General features: G+C 38.3%; 1 long non-coding RNA gene across 1 annotated transcript; it reads right to left on the bottom strand.

Annotated features, from left to right (window-relative positions):
• Window positions 1-24: 24 nt before the first annotated feature.
• LOC121069998 lies at window positions 25-17895 on the bottom strand. The gene is made up of 4 exons (XR_005819815.1): window positions 17757-17895; window positions 17565-17651; window positions 3910-3944; window positions 25-2232 (listed from the first exon to the last, which is right to left on the bottom strand). It is a non-coding gene; the product is annotated as an uncharacterized LOC121069998 (long non-coding RNA).
• Between the last annotated feature and the right edge of the window lie 10089 nt (window positions 17896-27984).

The following is a 27984-nucleotide window of genomic DNA, read 5'->3' as shown; positions in this document are numbered from 1 at the left end:
AGCCTTACTCAGTGGGTACATTGCTCAAATTACATACATAAAAACACTGAAATTTTTGTTCTGATTTTCATAGTTATAAAACACCAGAAAGATGAATTCATTCTTTATTGTTCTCAAAACCAGTACCCCATAATAAATATGCAAATACTGAATAATGAATTAGAATTTAAACTGCAGACAAGCTGTTATATTTTAGGTAGTGTATTGATTGAATTCTCCATGCCTTTTTTTTTTTTAAGGCACCATTCTCCTCCAGCAAAATGTTTGATTTATGATACAGATACAGTGGAAGTTCTAAGTTTTATCCCCAGATGTCTCAAAAAAATAATAAAGCAAGCTTCTAACCAGGAATGACACCAAATGTCAACATTCCCACAGTTTATACAAGAAATGTGCTATCACGTGGGTAGTGCTGTAGAGGCCCATGGTAAAACAAAGTGGATGGGTAATCCACCAGGGTGAAAAAGCCACTTAGAAATACTATACCACCACCTTTTGGGGGGAACCTTATAGTCATTCACAAAGGCCATTTTTTCCAACCAAGATCAACTTGTCTTTTCCCCCTTTGATTTGCCCTTGTCCACTAATGCACAGACTTCCTGATAAGCAATTTTAAGTCAACAATACATGTTCCATTATTACCTACATTTTTCAACTAGACAAGATTAAGGCCCAAGTCTATGCTTAAATCCTTTGTAAACTGCTATGATCTTTCTGCATATGGAGGGCCTTTGAGGTGAAGCAGTATGACTTGGGTTGTTAGAATTTACATAATTACCAGCTTGAACTTGCAGAACATTATAACAGAGCTGACAAACTATTATTTTGTAACTTATAGTTAATAGCATAATACTTTTAAAAAGTCAATTATTCACCAGCTAAGCAAGCTGGCTTGGATACTCTGGTATCTGGTTTATCTGGTCACAATGCACCAGTTACAAGTAAGCAGAAGCTGTGCATGGGTAAGCAATTCTAGTAGACAGGATGCATGTAACTACTGCAAAACCCTCAGCAAATAAGTACATGTTTCAGTCCATCTGCTATCCAAAGCACTTGGCTAGTAATCTTGGAGATGTCATAGCCTATGCACAAGGAAAATGAGCTTCTCTTAACTTAGTGTGGTGTTCTCGTATTTATAGATTAGCATGGAGAAAATTTATAGATTAGCATGGAGAAACATGCAGTCACTGCCATAACTCCTCAGGAAACACCATGCAGTCTGTAGAGCAGTTGTGTTAATGTTCAGGAAGATGTTATTTAAACATTGAAGAGCAAATCTATTAGATTGTCTGCTAACTTCACAGCAGAGAAATATCTATATGCTCTCTATAGAGAGAGAGCTTAACTCAAGATTTTATTTGTATGCAAATACCCCAAAAATTTTACCTTCTAATGAATCTGACTTTTTTCCAGATACTGATGAGGAAAGAGACATAATATAGAAAGCTGATTGAAAAAAAAATAATCACAATCTAGCAGTGTCACATGAGACTTACAAAGTAGAACATTGCCAAATTTTTATTTTGAAGCAATCAAGACCAAAGTGTTATAGCAATGTCATAAAACTCTATATTGACATTTCCAGGAAAAGTGTCTCAATCTTCCCCCCCCAAAGGTACTTTTTGTTAATCTTCTATTACAGTGGAAATAACACAATATTAAAATTAATTTCCCACTCCAAAATTGCTTTTCCACAGGATTTGATTTTATGGATAACTTGGAATTCTGTGATTTTACATTAAAAGGAAAGCACATGTTGCATCCCTTGCTAAACAACTCCATTTTGCACTCAACCCTTAATCTTACAGTTAAATTTAAACAATGCAGCTCAGTAACAACCAAAAAACAAACTGGGAAAAAAGAATCATACTAAATTGCTTAGGACAGTTGCTCCAGCGCAGATCCCTCCTGCCTGACGGGGGGGATCCCCACACTCTCCTCACCAGAGACTTATGAGGATTCTCCAATTTGCAAATTCAGGGGAAGCCCTCTCAGCAGCTCCACAAAGCTCTTTGCTCTCCACCAACACTTGAACTCTTCATTTTTTACCAGACCTTTCCCATTCTTCTGACTGTACTGGACTTCTGAGAAGACTGTGAAGAGTGCTGCTCACCGCACTCCAACTTAAAAGGCCAGGCAGGAGAAGGACCTCAGCTGCTTGTGTGGAGGAGAAGACTTGTTTCTGGCCTTCAGCAGCTCATAGCATTGGTCAGCCCCAAACATCAAGCGACACTAAGAAGAGTGACATCATATGCAGGGTGATATTTGACGGGCAAAAAAGCCTCCCTGCTCTGAAGTCAAATCATCCAACACTTTTCTGTTGCCAGAGGACAAGAGTCCGTCTTACTGTTTGACATTAGAAAACAAAAAAAAACTAAAGCATTCTAATCTCACAACAGCTGTGCAGTGTGAGTGAAAGGGAGGAGAGAACCACAAACCCATGGAGACTACTTCTCCCAGGCCATATTTCCACAACTCACACCAAAGATTTGAAGAGCAAGACTTTTAGGAAAAAGGAATGAAGTTCACCATTGCCATTTATCTTTTCCAGAGTCAAAACTTGACAGAACAGAGATCAAATAAGCCTCCCAAATCCAAGAAAAAACTATGTATTGGCACGCTTTTTGGACTGGATTAAGAGTCTGAACACATGGCTGTAGCAGGAAGTATCTGTGCCTCAGGCAGCCCAGCACACTCCAGGTGAACAAAGAGCAGAACAATTTATGCCTTCATACCTCAAGTGGTGCAAAACACATCCCCACTAATGCTACTCATTCTGGTCCTGGGGCTAGTGGCAGAGACTGCTGTTTCAACTTTTTCTGACCTTTGGAGAAGCTTGCGCCACTGAGGGTTTCAAGGGTCATGCTTAACATATCCAGAGGTTGATGTTGCACTCAACTACTGCAGCAATAGCTGCAGATGTTAAGTAGCAGAGATTGGTCTACTATGACCAGATATTAGACAACCTATATTTAATCTAAATTTACAGAGCCCAAACACTCAGTTTCATCAGTAACTGAACTAAGTTACCCATTTCCCTTCCCACTTTGAGAGAAGTTATCAGAAAAAAAACTGTTAAAAGTCATAAAAAAATCAGATTCTTTTATCCAGCTTGGAGCTGAGGTGCTCTCCTACCAGAACAAATCAGAAGGGATTTAACAGGTCCTTTGAAAAGAGTGGGTCAAATGTAAATCTCCACCTGCTTGCATTACTACTTTTTAAAAGTGAACTATAATTAGGTTTCACTTTATTATCATCAAAAAAAGAGGATGTCATTAAACTGTTTCTCCAAAGAAGCCTTAGGACTATTCACTAGTTAATTGACCATTTCTACTTTCTTTCCCAAAGAGAAAATGGTGGTCATAACACATTTGTCTTCTGTCCTTGGCTACTGTCAAGAATTATTCAGGGCTTAAAAATACAAGTCAATGAAATACCAATTGAATGTTTTTTTAATGTTGAAATGTCATTCAAGAAAGAGCTTGTTCCAGGCTTTTTCAGAATAGAGAGATACTTTCTTTACACTGCCTCACAGTTAAATCTATGAGCGAGCAACTTGAGCGGGCAAGAATTAAGGAATAAGAACTGCCCACACAGCACAGGAGGATGAGCAATTTAATTGCTACTTGCAGACACAAGCATCTATCTCCTACTAAATACCATCTTTTATTGTAGAGGTAGTGAGCCACATCTATTCTTAAAGGAGTTGTTTTGTGGTAGACAGATGCAGCTTTTAACTTTAAAGAGGAAGAAAGTAATAAATATTTCAAAATACCCACAGGTAGTTTGTGAATAGTAGTTAATGTCTGTTCAAACTACAGAGGATGCTTCAGAGGAAGAAGGCTATAGGCAGTTTGCCCTTCACCACTTGCGCAACTTTTACTCTAAACACAAGATGGCTTCACTTACCTTCCTGTAGTTACATCTGCCAGTATAATTCATGCCTAGAATACAGAAATGGTCCATCATCTCATTAAGTATTATGTGTTGAAGCTTCTGTCGTGAGCTATTTGAAATGCAATTTCTCCTATTTTGCATTAAGATTTGGATCTGCAAATCTGATCACATAAGATATTAAAGATATCTCTATTAATAATACACAGGAGCACATCCAAACTATGCCAAGCCAAAGTCTTTGACATATTCTAAATGGCATGCTCTTTCAAGTTTACCTTATACCCCCATCTAGCTTCCATGTGACTGCAATAATGCCAGTTAAACTTGGGTGAAACTGAGTGGGAGGGAGAGCATTGCATCAAGCAGTCTTCAGAATAAGTTGGTTTACTTCATTTATATTTCCTGTAGAGGTGAGAAATAGTTTATGTTTATAGGGCCTGAAAACTTAAGACAGAAATGGCTGATATTCTGATCTTGTCTTGTGACTCTGGGAATTGATGCCTGAAGATTGACAGCCCACCAAGCATAAGCAAGCACCTAATACAATTTATGTCAATTGGATTTGGTCACTTAAATATTTTGGGAATCTGAGTTACAGCAACGAGGCTTTATCCTGTCCTTGCTCAGGAGAGCAAGCAAGAAATATTACATACTTTTCCTAAAATATCACCAAGTTCTGAGAGCTAAATGAATCTCTGAAATGGAAGAGAACAGACTCAGACAAGTTACAGTCAGGCAAGCTGGAATGCTTTCAGCAGCCCCTATAGTACAGTTGCACAAGGTAGTTTACAGTACTGCCCTATAGTCCATGGACCTGTGTAACTAATGCTCAGGACCCAAACTCAAGGCCAGGAAAGATACTGGGAAAATGGAGACTCTTAAAAGGACTATAACACCTCTGACTTCTGTAAACTTCGCCCATAATGTAACCTACAATTCTGATGTGGTAAAGAAATTACCATCCAACCTGACCTTGAAGACTTGGCTTTCTTAAAATCTCTTACCTAAACCATCCTGCTTTTGTAATAGTACACATAGCACAGAGAGGACCACTGATGTCAGAAGGCAGCGTGTTAAGAGCATACATGCAGACAGACAATGCAGATCTTACTGTTGTAGAATAGAAATAAACATTATTTCCAAAACTTTTCCTTCTAGTATATTGGAGGTTATAGAAGAAAGACCAAAGTGTTTGTCACCTGCTTTTCATCATTTTACTGTGAAATGATAACATGACATTTTTCTAAAATTTCAAGCTGTGTACAATAGCTTCATAGAATTGCATGAGAAAATCTCCCTGAGGCTTTCTTCAGAATATTATATTTCTTTTATTACAACTGTGTTCATCCTAATTTTCAGAGCTTTGATTGTGAGAAAAAAAGAAGGGCAGAAGGGGGATGTGGGAGAAAAAGCAACTGAGTTCACTGCAGTCATCAAATACAGAAAATTTTATGTTGTTTTCAATCTAACAGCTTGCAGTGTAATTTTTGCTTCCACACTGACTACTCACCAAAATGACAGTAAGTGATGTTGACACAAGATAACAAGCCATGGCACAAAGCATCTAACAAAGAAAACCCCAGAAAGGATACAATAATGATAGCTTATCTTAATTCTGAGGTACTGGAGTAATTTGTGAATGGATCCTGTCACCAAGCCACTCTGACTTTTCTACCTCACTTCCATTCTCTTCCCTTTGATCTCTTTCACTCTGAACAAAATGAGATGCAGACTAAAGGGCTCAGTCAGCAGCTGAGCATATTATAAGCTTTAGACCTTAGCTCTGAATGGAGGGCTGCAGAGCATCCCAGATCTACCAGGGCCGTAAAGCAGTATGTTAGGCCAGGCTGTCTGCCCCCTCCAACCCTCCCACAGGAGTGTTCAGCACTTACAGCACACCTCTACACACACTGTATGGGTTAGAGTACAAGCGCAAGGAAGGGTTCCTTTGCTGAATCCAAGCAATCACAGCAGCTGTGGGCATTTACTCATTCTACTATTGATACCAATGACAACACCATAATGAGTTTGGTCTTTAAAATATAAATGCAGAAATGAGACAAGTCTTTCAAAGGGACCAACTTCAGCTCTTCAAAGGCATCTAAATCCTAATGAAGGCTCTGAGGCAGGACACAATTTTGATGAACTGGACCCATAGCCTCTGACTTCAGATGTAAGCTTACATCTTTTACATGTGCTTTCAGCCATGCAGACACCATAAGGCTCAAAAAGCTACTATTCAGAGGAAAAAAAATACTGACAAATTCAGAACTAGGATATTTTATTATTCTATTTCTCTCCTGATACTAGAGTGGAGAAAATCCTAATAGGTTCTAAAATACTGCACTTCTAATAGCATCCGTTACCACAAAGCACTGGAAAAATGCATTTAGCATATGCTTCTTCATGAACACTGCAACTGCTTTTGCACCACACAACAATACAAAGTTAAGAGGAGACCCTTGGTTGTGGAACGCTTTTCCCCAGATGTAAGCAGCCCAGCCTTCAGAGTTTTAGAGTTACATAATCCTCTAAAGCCAAAAGACTACCAGTAATTATTTAAATAATATTTTTGCCTACCATTGTGTACCCACCTGAGCAAAAAACTCCCTATGACTGAAACTTGTTCCGTACTGTAAGTCAGGAGCTTCTAAAGAACCTAGCAATATTTGTTCCTCTAACACTGCCTTTGGAAGTTACCTGTTCAACCATAGATCTAGAAAAGCCAAGATTATATAATAGCTTGTGAAATCTGACAGATCACAGAACAAACTTGGAGGAAAAGCTGCAATTTTTTCCTGACATGAAACAACTGAGGGCATTAAAGGACATTAGTGGTGTTCCTGAGGACTCCCACAAGGACAGAGAACCCACAAAGGAACATTGGTTCTATCTCCTAACAGTTAGAGAAGTATATTATATAAAAATTACAAAAATACAAACCTGATAAAATCAATCACCCCAACCCCCAAAAGCAAACCCAGCTCTAGTTACAGGCCTACAATAAAAATTAGCTGCACTCATATGGCAACAAAAGGACTGAAAAAACAAACTAAAACCAAGATGCGAGGTTTCCTCACCCCTGCACTGAGAGTTAGTCTAACACAATAATTAAATGATTTAGAGAATCACCAAGGCCAATTTGTACTACTCTCTCAGCAGATCAGAGAAATCACACTCAAAGCAGCTTGCTAAGCATTAACATCTTTTCAAAGGCATTTAACAATCTGTTCCTTATACAACTCTTTAGCAGCCAAATTGCACCTATAAAGTTATAGCAGATAACTTGCTCTGGAATCAAAGCAAACATGAGTTGCATGTTTTTATTACTTGGAAGGTGGTTAGCATATTATAGCTCAATAACCACATATATAGTTTTCTTTCACTGCATTTTATGAACAATCCAGCAAAGTCTTTTTATACTGCATTATGAAGTTATTTTTAAATCTGATGCATTAGATATCAGGAAACTGGCATGCACAGAGTAACGAGCCTTGTATTGTCCTGTACACCTAACCTTCCTACAGGTTTTTGAATATCTTCTGAACTTGCTTTTAAATTCCAGGAGTTTTTGATTGATGTGGGTATTTTTGTCCATAAATTAGTGTTTTATTAGTGTTTTCCCCACCACTCACTTTTCCAGTTCTACACTGAAAGGGCAGGATGGGTTTTATACCAATATCATCCACCAACTGAAAGCACAAGCCCTTCTACCCCAGCATTACAGCTGGCCTGGAGAAGGCAGCAATGACCAGAGAAGCAGGGCTTAGGGCATCACTGCCATTCAGTCCATGGTCAAGCACTTCCAGTAAGGCTTCTATGAAATTTCTAGCCTCGGGCACAAAGATGTGATGTAGTTCTTATTTAAAGTGAAATCTGCCTGAAGGGAAAAAGATTCCAATGCTTCCCAGAACCAACAGTTCTTAAAGTCAATCCTTCATTGATACATAAAACACTTCAGCAACTTGTGCCTTAAAATGTTCATTTACATGTGGGCAGCCCTGAACTGCACATTTTCTTACTTTGTTCTCCATTACTAACACAAGCTATAACTGGCTCTTTTTCTTTCATAAAGGGTCACTGATAGCAGTGTGGATAGACTTTTTGCTTCATGACTAATCAAAAATCTATTCTGCCCTGCTACAGACAAAGTGCATTAAGGATAAAAGTCCTTCATCCTATGTGTATTTTCAAGAAAGTTTTTGGTTAACTTCCTGCTGAGTCCTGTATTGCAGTGGGAAACAAATTGTGTTTATGTGCAGATTTGTGGTTATGCGTGTCAGGGGCATGTGGATGGAGAAGAATCTCATAGTAAATTGCCATTTTAAAAGCAAAGTGACCTTTGCATTATTGAAGCTTGTCATACCTGTTCATTCAGCATAAATTATGAACTGCCATTTTTGGAACATCGGGTCACTGTTGGTCCCATACTAATTTGCAAGATAATCCCTGATGACCTTAAGGCATCAGACATTCTACTAAGGGGCTTTTTCCTTCCCCATCACTCAGTATGTGACAGCATATCCATTTCCACAAGTTAGACAGAAAACAAATGGATGCATGGGTAGAAGCACAGGTACTATCTTTGTGGATGAATATAAAATATGCTATCTTTCTTGCATTTGTAACCAAAGTAGTCTTAGAGAGTAGCCATCAGCATCATCTTTTTTTCAGAATCAAAGCCCAAGCATTATATAAACCTGTGCAAGCAAGATACACTAGATATTGTCCACTAAATCAAAGGGATACTCTAAAGCGAAAAAAACATTTCTACCCTTAAGCTGCATCTGTAAAAGGCTTACTGAATTAAAGAATATTTAGGATCACAAAATAGCTATGTTCAGCCTGTTCTTCTAGTTAGGTTGTTATACAGTCCTCCTCAGCATAGGAATACCAAGCCTGGCAGGTGGTCCAGGAAGTCATTGCACACAAGTATGTAGCTGACTTTGTAAGCCAATTCTGTCTAGGTCAAGTTAGTTTCATGGGGTTGTTGAGGACAAAAGAAGTTTTAATAAATGTACTTGGAAAAAAAGATGGAATATGATGAAAAGTCCTTTTTTTCCTTTTGCTAAACTGCTTTTCCTCTGAAAGATAATTTGCGGTTTTTCAGTCTTGACTTCCCAATTTAGACACGACTGGTCTAATATTAATTCATCTTAATAAGCTGCACTCATCTTATTAGATGATTAGATGTCTGTTGAATTACAACAGGAAGAGTCATTGTACTATTCATCTTATTAAGAAGAAAGATTAAAATGGGTACAGCATAAGCCAGAATTTCACTGTTTCTCCCTTGGTTCTGTGACAACTCATTACAGAAACTCACATGGGTCTTTTTTCCCCCCTTTCTTTTGTAAAGTGTTCAGGGGAACGGGATATGGAGGTATACAACTTTGACACTAAGCTGAGTTATTTCTGCACAACTTCGGACCTCTGAGTTTCACATCTATGTTGGGAATCATGAAAGCAGAAGGGTAAATATCATTAGATATCTGGTTAGGCCAGTATCAGTCAGATGCATACAATATGTGAATTTCAAAGTGAGCATTATTATGTGATTAGCAATTTTATTGCTATAGAAGGCATGAATTGCAATCCAACTTTCTGTAGCTTAGGGTATGCAATGCCTTCTAAGCCCATTTACTGCACATGGTAGAAATCTAGCATTAGCTAGCTTTACAATTTCATCCAAGTTGATATTGTTACTGGTGAGGATAAAAAATAAAAGCAAAATGAAAGATGCAATGAACATTAAAATGTAGCTGGACCCTGAGAAGAGAGAGATACAGAAAGTCTACAAATCTGTTTGACAAACACCACTGGACAACATTTTCCCAAAATTAAAATTTTACATTCAACATATTTTTTAGATTTTTGTGTAAACTAGAATTAATGTTTGTCATCAGAACTTTAATGTTTATGGCTGAAACTATTTGATTTACCAGCTGAACGTAGATGCTAAGCTGCATGAGATAAGGATGTGCAAAAAAAGATTCAGATGCTTTGAAAGAAGCCAATGAAAAATGGAAGGAGACAACCACATTACACAAGAAAAAAAGTGTGTGGGGGGGGAACCCATTCCTTCTCTCCCCTGGAAAAAAAAAAAAGGCATTTGTCAGGATGGCAGTCTGTACACACAAGAAGTGAACAGAAATCTTTCTCAGTAAGATGCTTCCCTTGGACTGGACACATGGGAAACATCTGCAGTCTGCTGGGACTCCCATTTCAGAATCTTTCCCCTACACTTCATATTTGAGGCAAGGAAGTCAAGGTTTAGTAAAAGACAGGAAAACAGAAAACACTGCTCACTCCCTGATCTGTCTGTATGCATCCCTGCTAATCACATCAGGGTGACTCATTTCTTGCTCTCGCAGTAGCAAGCAGTTTTTAGAACATTATTTGACAGCACTGCTTTAAACTCTACCACCTGTATGCAGTTTCATCACCTACAGGTCTGAGAAGCAGCATATATACAAAAATAGTCAGAGACTCGTTTTTCCTCTTGATTCAAAAAACAAAGATGTTGCTATGGAACATGTCACTGGCCTCTCGTTCTGCTGTTTGTACTACAATAATGGCTATCACATCCATATGAAAAAGCCCTAAAACAGGAGCTGAGCAAAACAGGACTTAAGTACAGCCACATACCTCAATACTGTTGTCACTCCCTGTCCCTAGGTAATGTCCTGATTCATGCAGATGCCAAGCACATACTCAAGAACATCCAGATTACAGCTTAACATTTAAATACTACAAAGGACCTTCAACTGGCATTTGAAAGTAATGCAGATGCCAGCCTACTGCTTTTAAGGTAAAATGACATTATTGTCATATAATTATAGGTAATCATCATTGAAATTCATAGCCACTATTCTAACATTTCCCAAATATTACTAGTTTTGATCCACCAAAAGATCCCTATCTTGATCCCCTCCCCAGAGGTTTAAAAAAAAGCAAAGGCCATATACAGATTAATTAACACTGTTGCCTGAAAGCCTCTACTAAGCTCAAGATAAGGTCCATTCAACAGACTGCAAGTACTTAAGCAAGCAACATGTTGGTTTTAAATCAATACTCAGTTAAATATTTCCTGCAGTCTTAGTCATTAATTGTTCCACAGTGGAAAAACATTTTAACTGCTTGTAAGCTGGTAACAAAAACCTGTTCCCTTATTTTGTAATTGTTTCTCTTCCTGGGACTCACTTTTTCCTTGGTCTTGTCCAAACATTTTAAAAAATTAAGGGATGATACAATAACATACATAGGGAGGTAAAAATTAGTCTTTTGACCATAAGAATGCATTAGGCCAGCTAACAGCAGGTAGAAAAGTGTCTGAGAAAGTGATAACTTTAAATAAAAAAATGTTACAAAAGGTTTTTGTTCCTTGTCTGGGAAAGAACCTGTTTTCCAAATTTAGGAAGAAAGTTTTCATAACCAGATTTTCAGAATGTTTAAGCTTTTTATATACAGTTCATTACTATACTTGTAACATTAACATCAAAATATTGCAAAGATAGAGTAATGAACATATACCATCAGCCAGAAAGTAAATGTTTTGTATCCAAGTCATCAATACCCAAATATGATCAGGAAAGAAATCGCTTGCCATATTCCTACAACTCTCAGAACAGGAAGAAGTTATTACACAGTACTGGATTTTCTACACATCTTATGAAAAGCATTAAAACATCTGCTCCGTCTAAAATGAAAGGACTCGTTTTTCATTTAGAAACACCATGAACTACCTATGTCATAACATCACCTGTACAAACCTCTGCCATTACTTCATTTCTGCAGAAATCTCACATGGAGGCTTTAATTTCCTCTTTCCCAGAGTGGTGAAACACTCTCCCCTCTATTGCTTTCTACATTCCAGCATGCTACTCACCCCCCAGAGACCCAAGAGAGAAACTATTACATCAACTCCACTTTCAAATATTCCTCCAATAGCCCCTCATTTGTTGAGATTAATTTGCTCTCACTTTGTGAAGCCCAAGTAGTCTCGTATGCAAGGACACCAGCTTCTGTATTTAATCCCTGTCATCCCTCTCTCCAAATCTAAGTTGATAGCATTCTGCAGCCATTATTTAGAATAACCTTTCCACAGCTCTTCTTAATTACATCAATAAAGAATTTGCAAGCTACTTTTAAAAAGACACTATTGCTGTTTCTTCTCTCATGTAGTCCATAAAATGTACAATTAAACTCTGATGATTCTTCATTACAAAGAAGAGTAACCACAATAACAGAGTGCAATGTTATTTAAATAGTTATTAAAAGTAGTGAAAAGTGACAAAACTATTCCATGCAACAAATTAAAGTCCCTAATCTGATGATCACAACTAAGACTTCAACAGGAAGGATGTGACTCATTCTCAGTCTCAATGAATAAAAATCTCAAAATACAGCTTATCCTATTCTATCACTTAATAGACTAGTCTTGTCACACTGCTGCAGACTTAAGCTGTGACACATGCAAAATTCTGCAGGAGTACACAAATCAAGCTTCAAGCACTCCTAATTAAGGCATCAGAAGGCTTACTTGCAGCTGACATCCTTAAAAAAATACTGAAATTCTGCATATCTACAAAATACTCCTGCATTAGTAACCACCAAGTAATTTGCATATAACCATTTGATGAGATATCATCAAGAGTGATCTCAGTGGGAGCAGCTAACAACTTTTCCAAGACCAACCTGACATAGTTTACTATTCATGGTGTGGGTGCACTATTTTTAGCTGCTGCTACCTATTTCTGTCCTAACACACACCCCATCACTGCAATCACATCCAAATTAAGAGAAGGGAAAATTCTACAAATCTTACCTTTGGGCAGCTTTGAAAATACTTACAAAGAATAGAAACTCTATGGTGATGATTAAGCCATCAATGAATTGAAAGTTTGTTTTTAAATGATCATTATAAGAACGTCATGTAGTACACCTTTTAAATAACAGTGACAAGCTGATAATGACAGATAAGAATAAGATCTAACAAAAGCACAAACATTTTGTTTTAAAATTAAGAAGTTTTTTTTTTTTACAGGTGCTTTGCCCTTTGATTTTTAAGGCTATTTCACAATTAATGAGAAATATAGTCATTTAAAAATTTTCACCTACAGGGTTTTAAAAGAAATATAGTAAATTTGGGAGGATGCTTCTGTATAAGTCAAATGCAAAGGAGAAAGAATACCTCGTGTGCTTAAACAAAAAAGTGGTTTTAATAGAGCTCATTGTTGTTAAGTAAATGTGTTGTTTGTATAAAGTTTAAATGCGTAGTCATTGTAACTAGACCTCTCAAACCAAAAAGCAGATACAACATAGGCAACAAAAAAGTTTGCCATCAACAGTTCAAGCTCATCCTTGAGAAAGCAGACAGAAGACATGACACACACAGATCTCTTCAGGACAGATGCTTCTTTACTCTAGAAGACTATGGGCACTTTATTCCCCAGAAAAACTGGGTATACGCATGAAGAATAAGTGACCTCAAGGCTGTGAGGGAGAAGACTAGGAAGATAGTTACTCATAGTATTTCTTTGGTTTTGTAGGACTAGAACAGTATTTCAGGAGTAAGTCCTTTGCATGTACTGTTTCGAACACTAAGGAGCAAAGAGCCCACAGCAAAGCAGTCACAGAGTCACGATAACAGGAATCAAAAGGAACAGCACCCAGGTAGTGCAGAAACACAGGCTTGCCAGAGAAGCTGGCTTCCTTCTTCAGGAATAGCCCAACTCATATGTTCCAAACCAACAGATCCATCCTATCACTCCAAGCATCTCCCAGCCAGCACCACCTGGTTGTACAGGAACCAGAAGAGAAGACACTCAGAGGCTCCCCCACAGTGCTTTACAGCTTCCTGAATCTTTCAGGCACAATAACCTGAGAGAACACACATTCTTTCAAGTAATTCCAAATCTTTCCAGCTGGAAAGGATGCCTTGCAAAGCCATAAGACAGCTTAGTTCCCCTTCACAGCTCCGTACCCTGATACCACAACACTGCAATTTCCTGGAGAAGTCTTATACTTAACTTCTCCATCATTAACCTGATCATAATAATTACCTGTAAAGTTAAAGTCTCAACATCCTAGAACATTACATGCCTTGCCTTTTTTTTTTTTTTGTAACTTCAGCAGTATCTAAAAACAATGTCCTACTGAGCTGACAGTTAAAGTAGTATTTGACCTCAAAGCACTTTTTAATATTGTTAATATATCCAACATACTTGTTTGTCCTTACTTTTTTCCAATCAGTTTTCATTCTGCAGTTCCATCAGTACAGTACCCTGTAATTTTTTATCCTGCATTTTGATAAGTTAACTGGAACGTAAAAAGTTAACAGAAATACCATTTGTCATGCCAGTTCTCATTCATCTGTTCATTTTCAGTCCCTTAATTTGTAAGCCTGAGGTAGAATTCATTCAAGCAAGAATTTACATCTTTTAATAACTGATTAAATAGAAAAGAAAAGGAGAAGAAATCCGCACAGACCTAAGGTTAATTTTATTTAAGAAGTCAAGCTTCATATAGCCAACTAGTTATGCTTGGGGTTAAATTCTAGAGTCATTTAAATACCCCCAGTACCTCCCTAAAAATGAGTGGAAAGCCAAAAAACTTCATCAGTTAGGTGCTGCCACCTGCCAGTTCTAAACAGGATGCCAACAATAAAATTGTCAAGAAGGTAGTGCTTTCATATCTCAAACAGGGGAGTATCTCTAGGATACTCAGGATACTCTTAATCTAAACTCATTCCTTTCCATCATCTATTAGTGGCAGCCTTCATCATTTTTCTTGTGGAAACATTCACTGAATAACAACTGAAAGCAGCAGCCTATTGTCTGAATTATTCACAAAACAGACAGTGGTTAATAGGTTTGTTTGTGGTGTTTTGTTTTGTTTTGTTTTTTTTTTCATATTTGGCAGATAGCACTGATATTTGTATTGATAGTAGGAGCCAAGCTAGTATACCCTTATCCTTTCATGATCAAGTAGTTCTCTCTTGGTTGCTTAAGATGATGAATCAAAACACTTACAAAAATACTTCAGGTTCAAATGTCAGAAATGTGTAAATAAAATTTGTTTTCCTCACAGATCCTCAAAATCCATTAAAAAGGGTTATCAACGAAATTCTAGTATCAAAACCATGTTTATAAATAACATTCTACGCTATGTGTTTAGACTATTGTTGAAATAAGTTTGAGATAAATACCTGGCTATCCTACTGAAGTGCTGAGAAGAAAGATCCAGTCACTGTATTTCAATGAACTTAAAGGAACACTTCTGACAGTAAAGCAACACTCAGTCTAATTGTATAGAGGGAAAAGCTGAGCACTTCAGCAGCTTTTTGTTTGCTTTTGTTTTTATAAGAATACAAAATAACTTTAAAATCCTGAAATTAGAGAAAATGTTTTATTTCAGTCTAAACAGGCATCTTCATTTTGCACTGTCAAAACACATCTCTTCAGTGTGACTTGCCACAGAAGACTTCACATCAGTACTTTTCACATTTCTCTGATGCAGCACAGCCTCACAGAAGCAGTGGTTTGGAAGCCCTGCTCTTTGAAGTGAGCCAGGCTCTTTGCTTACACCACATCTCCCACAAAGCATTTTTTATTACACAAGCCTCCATGATGCAACAGTCTTGCTCCAGGGCCACAGCTAGCATTATGAAGAAAACACTGCAATAAATTATACAGCTTAGATGAGGAGGACCTCCTACTAGGTCTCTCTTAACATACACCCTATTTGGGCACCAAAGTGTAGAGTTTACTGTAGAGTACAGTTTAACCCATCTTCCCCAGGAAGAAAACAATCATTCCAATCAAAAAAATCCAATCAAGTTTATTTTTAATGTAAACATTTCTTTGGCTGAAAAGATATCTGACATAGTGTCACCTATACTTTACTTTTAGTTGCAGTAATCTGTCAGGATAAATGCATCTACAGTTTGGATACCATAGCCACATTTTAAAGACTCTCCTCTTATATAAGTGTTACACAAGTAAAAACTTTTCATCACAAATAGTTTTACCTGTGTTAATACCAGGAGGAAAAAAAACACTGACTAGAACTGCATGCCTCACACATGGCCCAACTTTTACCTAAAATACAACAGAGGTAACAATAAATACTGTAGAAGCTAAGGCAAAAAAAAAATCTAGATTATCAGTCCTAGCCCCATTGGCTTTCTCTGGCCATACACAGCAAAAACAATGTTTCTCTTAGTATAAAGCTTTTTGGATATCTGTCCATGCTGTATTAACTCCTACTAGTCTCCTAGATCCCTTATAACAAGTTTAGCAGTGAGCTTTCACCATCTGCTACCCCTTCCAACAACTTGACCACATGAAATTAAATATCTGTGCTTCCTCAGAAGCCAGATAATCATTTCAGTCTCTGTTACCTACCAACTGCTTGCAAAGTACACCCATGCCCACCTTCCACACAACTGATTCTACTTAGTAGTGAATCCTTAATGGGTGAACCCTAAATGGTTTGCCTTGCAGGACCAGTTTGCTACACACTGGGTCTTTGGACAAGAGTCTCACATCACCAGTAGGGTGCATGTACTATCATCAGATGTACTGCAATGACTTTTATTGCCAACATCAAAGCATGAGTTTTCCCAAGAGATCCTTTAGCACAACACAACTGCCCAGCTCATTCAACTCCTGTCTACAGCAAGAAATTGCCAGTTCTCCTCTGCAACAGAGATAAATTACTTCAGTTTGTGGCACATTTGTCTCATGGAAGTAACTGAAGTAAAATGTTCCGTGACACTCTCCCTCTGATCAGGAGCCTGGTTTCATAGCATTTTACAGCTAGTTTTGATAGATAAAGAAATACAAGAATGAAGAAACAGATCTCAGTGGCAGGTGTCTAAAGAACACAGGAGTATATCTGTAAGATATTTTTTGCAATGCATTTTACTAAGTTAGAACAAAAGGACAACAAGCTGAGTTAGAACAGATTCACCACCAATACCAAGAAGAATGGCACAGGAAATCTGGGCAGAAAGTAGAGTTTGAGGTTTAAAAATCATCGATGTTCACAAATACTGTACGTATTTCCAACTAAATAGCCATTCGACCAATTATCGCTAACTTCAAAACAACCAATTATCACTTCAGCTTCAAAAGCCACAACATATTCATAGCACATGCGTTTATACAACACATTATCATTGAGATAAACTTGCCAGGGAGAAATATCTCCGGCAGCTTTCAGGATAGTCCCACAATGGAGAGCAATCATACCATGTTAATGCAGACTATATCTATGAAGCACAACCAGAACAGTGCTCCAGATTTGATCTAAAGAAGCTAAGCAACTCGTAGAGGTCAACATTCTGGTCATCTCATTGACAGGACTTATGTTTCCCTGAGAGCAGACAACACTTCTTTATTCTGGATACCTCAAAGCCTACCACCATAATCAGCTTTAACTCTACACACTGTAGAAGAAGTTGACTAGATGAAACAAAGGGCATAATCACATCCCAACCTCAGACAAATTAATAGAGGTAGACAAATGCTAAGTTATACAATACCCTAAGGCAATTGAAATCACTGAGGATACTCACTTTAAAAACCCACTCAAATTCGGTACAAATTTGAGCCCTGAGACATCACTAGTGACTACGTTTCTAAACTATAGCTGAACAAGACTTTTCTGCTGAACAGTGGCTGGCCTCAGATTGATATCTTCCCTGGTGACCACCCAGGAACTTGAGAACTTCTTCCCAAAAGTGCTTCCTTAACAGAGTGAACATTACAACAAACATAATAAACAATTTAATGATTTCCCACTGTACCTCTTGCTTACAGTGCTGGTGAAATCTATGCCATAACAGTACTCACCTTCTCTCACCATCATCATCTTGATGCATAGCCTGTAAAGGAGGGAAACCAATGAAGTTCAGCATTATTTCTTTCTGGAGCAGAAACAATACCTGAGTGAATAGGTGTCCTCTGAAGCTTTATAAGCTCCTCCTGTGGATTTAACCACAGCCATGAACCATCAACCCAGTTTACTGATCATTTTACCTAGCCAATTCAAAAGCAGAGACTATTTACTCATTTAATTATTTAAAACTATACAGGTGCACTGTGTCAGTGGACTTAGTCCTTACTTCAGTGAGGGATGGGAGAGAATAATTAGCCCCTAGCTGACCAGCAGAATCCATCAATTCTGCTGAAGACCACGCAGGAATCACTTGTTCAGTTTGATTATGTCAGGAATCTTACTGCTGACAGAAACCTTCTCATGAAATGTAAGAAAGAGAGAGAGGAGAGAGAGAGAGAGAGAGAGAGAGAGAGAAATTACCAGGTGCTATCTGAACTTCTGGGGTCATCTGCATACCTACTTTTCAAATAGTGAAATTCAACCATCTTAAAACACAAACCCACTAATTCCAGTTCTCTATGTCACTGCTCATCCTCATACCTCCATCAAGTTCCGGTCAAAAAAAACTTACAGGAACATGGAGTTTAGCCTGCAGCTTGTCATGAGGGGACACACAGGGGAACTGACCTCCTAGACTGTCTTTCTTGTCATTACCCCTTAAAGCTCACAAGTTTCAGAACATATTAGCTCCCTCTGGAGTGACAGACAAGCTCTGCCAGGCTGTTGACACTTTGATGTTGCCTGCAAACACCCCAGGTTCTGGCTGTCAGTGGTTATTTGTTAGAGCTGTCAGTCATCCCACAGTTGTTTGGATGGTATACTCTGTTTGGATGCTCTTCTAAGCAACCTTTCACCTGTACATTCACATTTACTCTTTAAGAAGAACAGTGGCATCTGCTCCTCACAAAAAGAAAGTGTGGAGTGGGTGATGCTGTAAATGCTCATCAATTTTTTTCTTCACTGATTGTTAAAACAAATTTTCTTGAAAGACAATTTAAAGCTAACAGGAACAAGAATAACTCTTAAAATCATGGGGATAAAACCAGTTTGGAAATTCCACCTTTTCCTTCATTGCTTCAAAGTTCATTTATTTCACATTTACATAGAGAATCAAATTAGGGAAGTTATTTCTAATGCAAACATTTTACCTGTTCTTATACCTTCTGCTAACTAATGTAACTAAAATTGAGAAAAAAGATGAGGAAAAAAAGTATGGTTCCTCTCCTCATGCATGTACTTTGCATTTCTAAAATGTTTGTACTAAGTCCTTCAAGCTTTAGCTTTTTCACTACTGATGATTTTTTATATATTTGAATTTCAAGTTACATGTATAAGGACATGTTGTGTCCACAACCTGTGAGGGTCACCAGACCCACAGATGTACAAATTTCACAACTGTGGGTGTGTAAGAATCTATAATGCACAAGGACACAAAGACCTAGCTTCCATGATTTCCTTTGTTACAGACTACTACTAGCAAAACAAATATATATTTACAAGTACCACAACATTACCACTAGGAAAGCAACTATATATTAGAAGAGTAAAGCAACCATACATCACAAGTTACTACAGAATTCTAACTAGTGAAGCAAGTTCATATTTATGACCATTTACCTGTATGCACACCCTTACATACATAACTTATTTGAGGTGTTACTAGTATGACACCCATTTTTTGCGTAGATGCATAAGTGGGCATAGGACTTCAGTTCCTAGAACTCTTGTTTTCCTGCTGACCCCTGTTTTCCTTGGAGGTCAATTCATTACCACATCTTCTTTGTTCCGAGTCCATCAAGGTTTCTTTGTCCTGCCAGCTACACCTCATCACTGAGGTTTCACTGAGTTTATCAGGGATGTCTTGGTGCTCCCAGCTAGTTAGACATCCTTCTCTGGCATTATGTTTATCGGGTAATCTTTGTGGCAGCTCTGACAGGGCAGTTAAGGGTCATCAGTGAACTGCTGGTAAGTTACTGTCTTGCTCTTGATTTGTGAATGCAACAATTTCAAGGCTTCTTTTATTTTTGGACTGTTGATAAACTGTGTCGAGAATACATTGATTGTATTCTCTTTGTCTAATCTGGGAAAATCAATCTTTGTTTTGTAGACATGGTCAAGAGAGAAAACACCATTCTCTTTTCAAAATAATCTGTTTAGAGATAAGAAGCAACCTCAAAATCATTGCGGACACACACACATGGAAAACCTGCTGAGGATGTTATGATGTTCTTTTTTCTAGATGTCCTAGTTGCTCCATTTTGGATGGAAGCCACCTACTCACCAGGCCAGTGCTTAGGATCCCAGCAATATCCCTTGCATAATCACACTTTCTTCTTTGAGCATTGAACCTTGTTTATCTACAAAAGTAAAAGAATAAATTATACATAAATAAATCTAGACTATACGGTGACAAAAAGCACTCAGTGTGGATTCATTAAAAGCAAATATGTACCAAAAAAAAAAAAAAGAGAGAAAAAGGAAATTTTTCCCTGTAAAGAAGATGCAGACAGCAAATAATAGATGTATGTGGTGGGCTGGAAATAAATAAATTTGAGTGGAAGATAATGGGAAGGAATGTTTCCTACAGGTAGCTGGAGGAATCCTAGTGGCAATAAATAGTAGCAGATTTCCATTCTGTAACATCTATTAATAATCCCCCAGGAAGTTATGCATGATAAATTAACATTCCCATTTTCTAGAAAACTGAGAGGAATTGGTAAAACTCACATCACCTCAATCCAGCGTCCTTTGTTACATAGTTTCTGTTTGAATTAAGATAATAAAGTTTGGACTTCTGCTAAATGCATTAATACTTTCTTTACGTGAATAGGCCACATGAAAGGATAATGACTGAGAAAAGTAATGTATATAAAAGAGCCATAAAAAGAACCTAAAAGGATGGTGTTCTATGGCAAAAAGGAATTGATCAAAACAAAACAATACAACAAACAAACAAAAAAATAAAAACAAAAGCCAAGACTAAGTTGTAGCACTCTTCACAATGAAAAAGAGTTTCTCTAGCATAAAATGGGAAGCTGGGTCCTTTAACTGTATATTAGTTTGGGTAACTACATGCTGCTTCGCTATATCTTCTGGAATCTCCATTCAACTTTTTGCATTGAAGCGTCGTCATGTTTTATTCTAAAGAAGATCACATTTCAACAGGGATGATAGTGTAGGTGTAATGTTTGCAAATCATTTGGGGTTTTTAAAGCTCTGTGGGGCTAGCTGATCATTTGTTCCTCTGCAGCATCCAGGTATACTTTCTTTGCTCAAGGAAATGTCCCCTTTACCACAATGACGGATAGTGGTAAAACAAGAACATTATTCAACCTTATGAAGGACTGATATTAAAGCTGGCAATTATATGTTAAAATCTGAAATGTGAAAGGCTTGGAAAATGTCCATTCTTCTTTGCTTTTTAAATGATTTTCTCAATAATCTTTCTAATATAGCTTGTGGCAAAGTAATACAAATAACATAGCCTTAAGATTCTAATAGTTTTATAAAAGTCTATGCCATGTCAGGTCGCCTGCAACAAGAGGAAACATCTTTGGAATTTTCCTTTGTAAATGAGCCCTTACTGCTCAGTAACAGCAAAAAATTTGCTATCCCATATTTTGCAGAAAGACTAGATTCTGACGCTATGATTCCTGCCAAGAACTCCTTCCTGCACAAACATTTACTGACTTGAATGCAAATCCTTGAACCAGCAGGCAAACTCTGGTATGTAAAGAATCTCTACTTGAATCAATTACCATTCTTACATGTAAGCATAGGCATAAATTGGTTGTTGAAGTTTGCCTAAGATGATAGTCATGACTGAACAAATTCATTAGAATTTTATTTGGAAGAATCTAACCAGCCATTAAAAAAAAATAAAAATTAGTAAATAAATAAATAAATAAAATCTTAGTGTTTAGCTGTGTTTAAGATAGTTTGTTTTGACAAAGCATCCATGTCTGGTTCTGACAAAATCTGATCTTTTAAATGTATTTTGAAAATGTTATCGTGATCCCAAATTTAAATTTGGAAAAAAATATGGTGATTTCCAAAGACTGTTCATGTAAGTAACACTACCTGAGCAATGCCTTGTTCATAAGTAGTAATTACACAAAATTCAGAAAAGTATATGAAAGGAGGCACATTCTTTGTCTTGAGGGCTATTGAATGCACAAGCTAAAAACTGTATAATTTGGTATTAGCAGAATTTCCCTGTGCTCCAGATTTCCCTTACAAATTAAGCACCACTGATTTATAACTAAAATTTTCATGAAAAGTAGGATCAATCACTTTCAGACAGGTGCAATGGAAAGGTGACCCATAACAACAAGGCAGTGTGTGAGCATGTCCTTTTGACTCATTTCAGGCTGAATGTGCAAGTCTGAGAACATTTGCAAGGTGTGAGGGTCTGCAGTTGTAACAAACAAAAAGAACAATGCAACAACAGCGGTCAACATTTTTATAAGTCCATGTTCTTCTGGTAGCAGGGCATTTTCTGAAGAAAATACTTGACTTTTTCCCCACGGTTACATGGTTAATACATCTAGTCTCTCTTAGCTCCACAAGCCCAAGTCTTCCTTCCTTGCTCAGCGTAGAGTAGCCTGTACCTCTGCCAAATGCTGTTACTGAGGGAGTGACAGGGAAATCACAGACTTAGAGACCACTTGCAGTGCCCCAAGGCACAGCACAACATGAGACAAGAGAATTTAAGCCACTGAATCTCTTATTAAGTCCAAAATATTGCAACTTTTAAAATTAAGCTTCTGCATCCACTGGCCTTGAAACCTAACCAAATGGTTTTATCTGGTCAGTGCTCCCTGGTTCTCGCTCCTTTAATGTGTGATGCTCCCCCAGCAAACAGCACATACCAAGGAGTCCCTTAGTTTACACAATGCCTGTACTAACAAGCAATTGCAGAACCAAGGATGACAGCATATATACTCAGTTTCTGAGTCACACACTGTTTCTTTCTGAGTTTTGACCTTCGAGCTCCCCATTAAAACTGTTGCTTTTGGCAGACGCAAATGCTCTTGACCACAAAATAAGAAGGAGGAGGGAAAGGAAGCAGCAGTGATGAAATGGAAAAAATCAGGCATCTGCTCAGAGTTCAGACTGACTGAAGAATAACATTTCCAAGTAATTTTTCCCACCAGAAATCAGGGAGGGACAGGCCATGATAGCTTTTGAAACTGAGCTACAGGAATGGTGGGATTTGTGGTCACAAAATTAAAGAATAATAATAATAACAACAATAATAAACCAGTGGTACTCATCTTTCATCCAATGCTCTCTAAACTTTGCATAAAATGGAGAAGTGTTATTCTCTTGGGGATACTGAGAAGATGAAGTGATACGCTGAAACAAGTCTGCTAGACAATTCTCCTTCCTGCCTTCTCTTCCCCTCCGTACCCTGCTGTGCACCCTCGGTTCCCACCGCAGCCACATGAGCTACGTTTCTCAGAGGAGAAAGCTGGGAAAGAGGAAGGGAGGGAGGGAGTAAAGACACAATTTTAAAAGATTGTTGGTTTTCCACAGCAGTCGTTAGCCTGTTTTGCTAACCTCCTTTGACTGCTGCTGCTGTGGTCTCACAGCAAGTTCTTCTCCCCTGGGCCCTACAGTGCACACTCACTGCTTGGGATGATGGCTGTGGGTGTGTGTGTGTGTGTGCACGCGCATGTAGCTTCTCCTTTTGTACCATCATGGCAGAAATCTACTCTCTCATTTTTAAGTGTCATGGGGCAGGGCACAGCATCAGAAAAAAAAAAAAAAAAAAAGACCTTCCAGCTAAGGAGGATCTTTGGAAAGAACAGCTTTGGAAAGGAATGGGCCATGCATTTCTTTGAGTCTGGTACTGCCTGAAGTTAACAGCTCACATAAGAAGAATAAACTGGTGCTGCTGTAATTGAATTTTTATGGAAATAAACAGGTGGCAGATTTACTATGGCTGCGGGGATAGCAGGGGGTGAAATGCAGCAGCAGCCACATTAACCTGTTTAATTTAATAGTCTCTCTACTCCAAGAGAGAGCGAAAAAAAAGTAGATACTGTGCAGTTAGTTCAGTCAGCTGGATGCCAAATGTAAATAACTACAATTACCCTACTATGCCCATGTGCTGGATGAGAAAGGGGCTTTGTGCCAACTCTCACTTAGTTGTCGTGTTTCTTAATTAAGCTCCTGGAAGTTTAAAAAACAACAACAACAAAAGTTTTGATGAAAAAACATGACACAGAGGAGGAGCGTGCATATGGCAGCAAGTGCAGGGTTTACCTCGGTCTGCTCTGTGGTATCTGCTAGTTAAGCCCCATACCGCATCCTCCACGTGTGACCCTACTCTTGGAGGGAAGATGTGACCGAGCGAGTAGCTTTGCCTCGTGCTTTTACCTACTGGGCTGTTGAAAACCAGTCAGCATTTAATAGCAGCCTTTAACACTCACAGGAACCCACATCAAATAAGCACAGGGATCCAAAACCGTTATGTATTCATAATCAAGGTAATTGTATGGGGAGGGCTGGAAATATTGGATTTAGCTTCTTTCCCCTTAACTGCTGATGCAAAACAAAACAGGCTGAGGCATTAGCAGCACTGTATTTGCATCCTGGCATGTTAGAGGTATACGAAAGAAATGCTGCTATAATATTCAAAGAGGGCTCCAGGGCAGCCCAATAAAATTACACATTAAGGGAATGTGGAAGCTGTACTGTTAGGCAGTCGCCAGCCAAAATTGAGTTCCAGGGCTCTGCCCCTTGTGCATATGGATGATGATACAGTCTCTAAGTATATGATCAGTCTTTAATGCTGAAAAATAATAACACGTTTCCTGGTGCACTGCTCTCAGTAAGCTTTTGTAAACTCCTACACCTGTAGATAAATAGCCATTAAAATAGTTTATACGTGGTACTCCTTTCAGTTCAAGCCAAAAATGGTCTATCTCATTGAATGTACTTCTCCAGAAAACTGCTCTGCTCGAGGAAGGGAGTCAAATGTTAGTGCATACCGGCTTTAATAAAGCTACAGCAATTTATATGCATTGAAGATCTGGTCCAAGTGATCATGTAATTGAACACAGCACTGCAATTGCATCTCATTAGTTTGGCTGAGACAATGCTTTAATTTGGTCACTACCTGCTTTCTGAGCAGTATATCTGGGCTTTCAACATACTCTCACGGTTGGTCTTTATGTAATTTCCTAGCTCTCTTAAGAAGAGCGTAATAACAAGAAGATCCCATAATTTGAAATACTTCAGCAAGACATGACTGGAAAATGCACACTGACCCATGTCTTAATCACTGTTCTCTGTGCAACACATAAGCTGAACACACAAGCATCCTTCTTTATTCCCCACTAATCTTCAGTATGCTATTGCCTTTTCTCATTTATTCATGGACATAAAAAAAATCCTGCTGTCCCCCTCTGAACATTGAACAGTTGCTACTCAACTTACTGGACATCTTCAAAACTGTCCTTGTTATACTGTTTTGGTATACCTGCCACCGTAAACGACCTAAAAAAGTCAGGGGGACAGCAAAAACAGACGGCAGTTTTTAAAGAAAAATGTCTTTTGAAACACAACAGGTAGTACTTGGGTTGGGAAATTTAAGTCATTTTTTTTTCTCTTGTTCTAAGTATTCTCTAAATCCCAAGAAAAAAAGCAGGAGCCTGCCCTTCTGGCTCCATTTTTACACTGCACTTTGTGAAGGAATACTCATTGTGAATAGCTGTGGTGATAAAAGCATAAAACAGCTGCAGAACAAGGGCCAGGTTTACTGTCCCCAGTGACAGGTCTCACCAAACAGTAAACGCCAGCTTCTGAGACTGAGGTTGCAAGCTGTAATTGCTAAAATAAAACTTGTTCTTAGACATCATTAACGGGTCATAAAATGGGTCCTCCTACACATCATGAGCTGACTTAAATATCGCAATACACAATGAGTAAACTGAGGGCAGAATTACCCTGACAGAGGGTATAGTTATTCTCTCTCCACCCTGATTTCCCTCAGCAGCCTCCAGCCGCCCCCCAAGGGAGTTCTGGGGCCACGTCCCAGCGACAGCCGGCTGCCCGCGACCAACCCCTGTCGCGACAGAGCCGCAGGCGCCAGGCCGCCATTTTGCAGGCGCGCCCTGCGGCGCTGGCGGGGCTTTGCGGCCGTGCTGCTGCTACCACCTAGCGGCTGCCGGCGGGGGGAGACCGGCACGCTGCACCTAACAAACCTGTAATTGGGCTTTGTAATTGGTGAGGAACGGGCTGCAGGTTAGCGGTCGAATGGTGTTTGAGTGTTCCCCCCAGACCAGAAGCGAGAATTGTTGGGAAATGTCCTCCTTGCGCAAAAATCGAGTCAGGAGTCCTGAAAAGATATCAGTACTCTGTCAGGTGCTGATAGCAAAGGATAGTCTGTGTCTTTGGACAGTGAGACACACGTCTGAAAACCAAAAACGCAGTACTTCTTCATATGGTAGCTGAAATAATAATGCTCTGAAACACTATCACTGCAAATGGAAACAACATAAGCTCTCTTTATTGACATCAAAACTGAAATCAAATACAAAAATACTAAGTGTTTCCTTTCCACCCTGAAGTTCTCTTAAGTTTCAGGAGTGTTGCTGTTCTGGAAAAAATACCTTCAGGGTCCCCAGTCCCCCACGACACTAGGATTTAACACGCAGGGAGAAGGCATTTTTATGGGCAAAATATGCAAAATATTGCTCTGATGGGGAACCTTCTTCCTCCGAAACCTGTGTCTAAACTGGCCACTACAAGCCATAAATGTAGGAAAATTATGTTGCTCCTCACAATGGTATAGTATAATGAAAGTGTCAAAACCAGAAAAATATGATACAGGTATACAAGTACCCTGGGAATCTGAAAATATCATAAACCACTCATGCTTTTCTCTTTTTACTATCAGAACCCTATAATGCCTACACAGTGTTTTATCACCAGTTTTTCCTCAGTTGGTTCTTTATATGTAATGGATACAAATAACACTTACAAATAGTGGTGTACTATCCAGTTATGTAGTACCAGTAACCTAAATACTCAGATTTTATTTTTTCTTTATTAGATCTGTTTATTTAATCCAGGTTACTCCTTGGCACACCTGCAGGAGAAGTTAATATTCATTTGACTGGATAACAAATTTTGCTAGCTATTAAAATAAATTTGGAAGGATTTGCCCCTGGCAGGATGACAAATACTCCAAGGAACCCATTTCTATGTATTTGCAGCAATTTTACAGCTGTTCTGGTACGCATTCAAGAATGTAAGTGCAAAACCCATTGTAAAAATAAAGGCCAATGAAATTTTTGTGAATATATCTGCTTATCACATGCCCCAAATCTTTTTGCATCTTCTATGGTCTCTTTGTCTCCTCTTCATTTTATTTTGTTGTTTGTTTTGTTTTGTTTTTCTATTATTGTCATTCAAGCATCTCATATTTATTTCTCACAGCAGTATTTTCAGGACATAATTATATGTGCAAATTATATTTAGATCTTTTGATAGTGATTCTTGCTTTGGATTGGGGGTTTTGTTTTCTTATTTCCACAATTGCTTCCTCATGGTATTGTGCTTCAAAACATGCCACAATCTCCCCCATAGAAATAGATCATCCTGTTTACATTTTGATGGGTGCAGGAGCTCCGTAGAATATTCTTCATTCTTTCATTTCAGGACTGCTAAAAAATAAATAAATTTTAAAATGTGTTTTGGTTTCCCAGAGTTTTATGCAAAATTTTCCTTCAACTCTAATCTGACTGGGTCAGATTATTCAATATCTTTGAATTTTACTGCTCCCAGCTATATCAGGGATCTGACCCCAGTGAAATTCTATCTGAACCTGAGTTTAAACTGAATTCACATCACCTCCATCCAAGCTCTTTCTTAGTAATCCACATTTAAAGTCCAAATTTAGTAGTCCACATTTTAAATCAATTGAAACCCAACTCACATCAAACCTAACAGCAGTTCCTGGTCATCTAAAATGTTTGGGAAGCTCTGATAACAGTGAAACAAGCACAACCTCACTTACCTGTAAGCTGTAACATAACTGGAATAGCAGGCCAGGATAAGTCCCATGGCTCTGAAACTTATTTTACAATCAGAATGTGAAACATCACAATTGACACACTGCTGCAACTTGCATGTTTCCATTAGTTTGTAAATACATCACACTGTTTTTTT

Source organism: Cygnus olor, chromosome 4 (assembly GCF_009769625.2).
Source record: "Cygnus olor isolate bCygOlo1 chromosome 4, bCygOlo1.pri.v2, whole genome shotgun sequence".
NCBI classification, from domain to species: domain Eukaryota; kingdom Metazoa; phylum Chordata; class Aves; order Anseriformes; family Anatidae; genus Cygnus; species Cygnus olor.
Note: the sequence above shows the minus strand (reverse complement) of the source record. Positions and strands in the feature narration are given on the sequence as shown.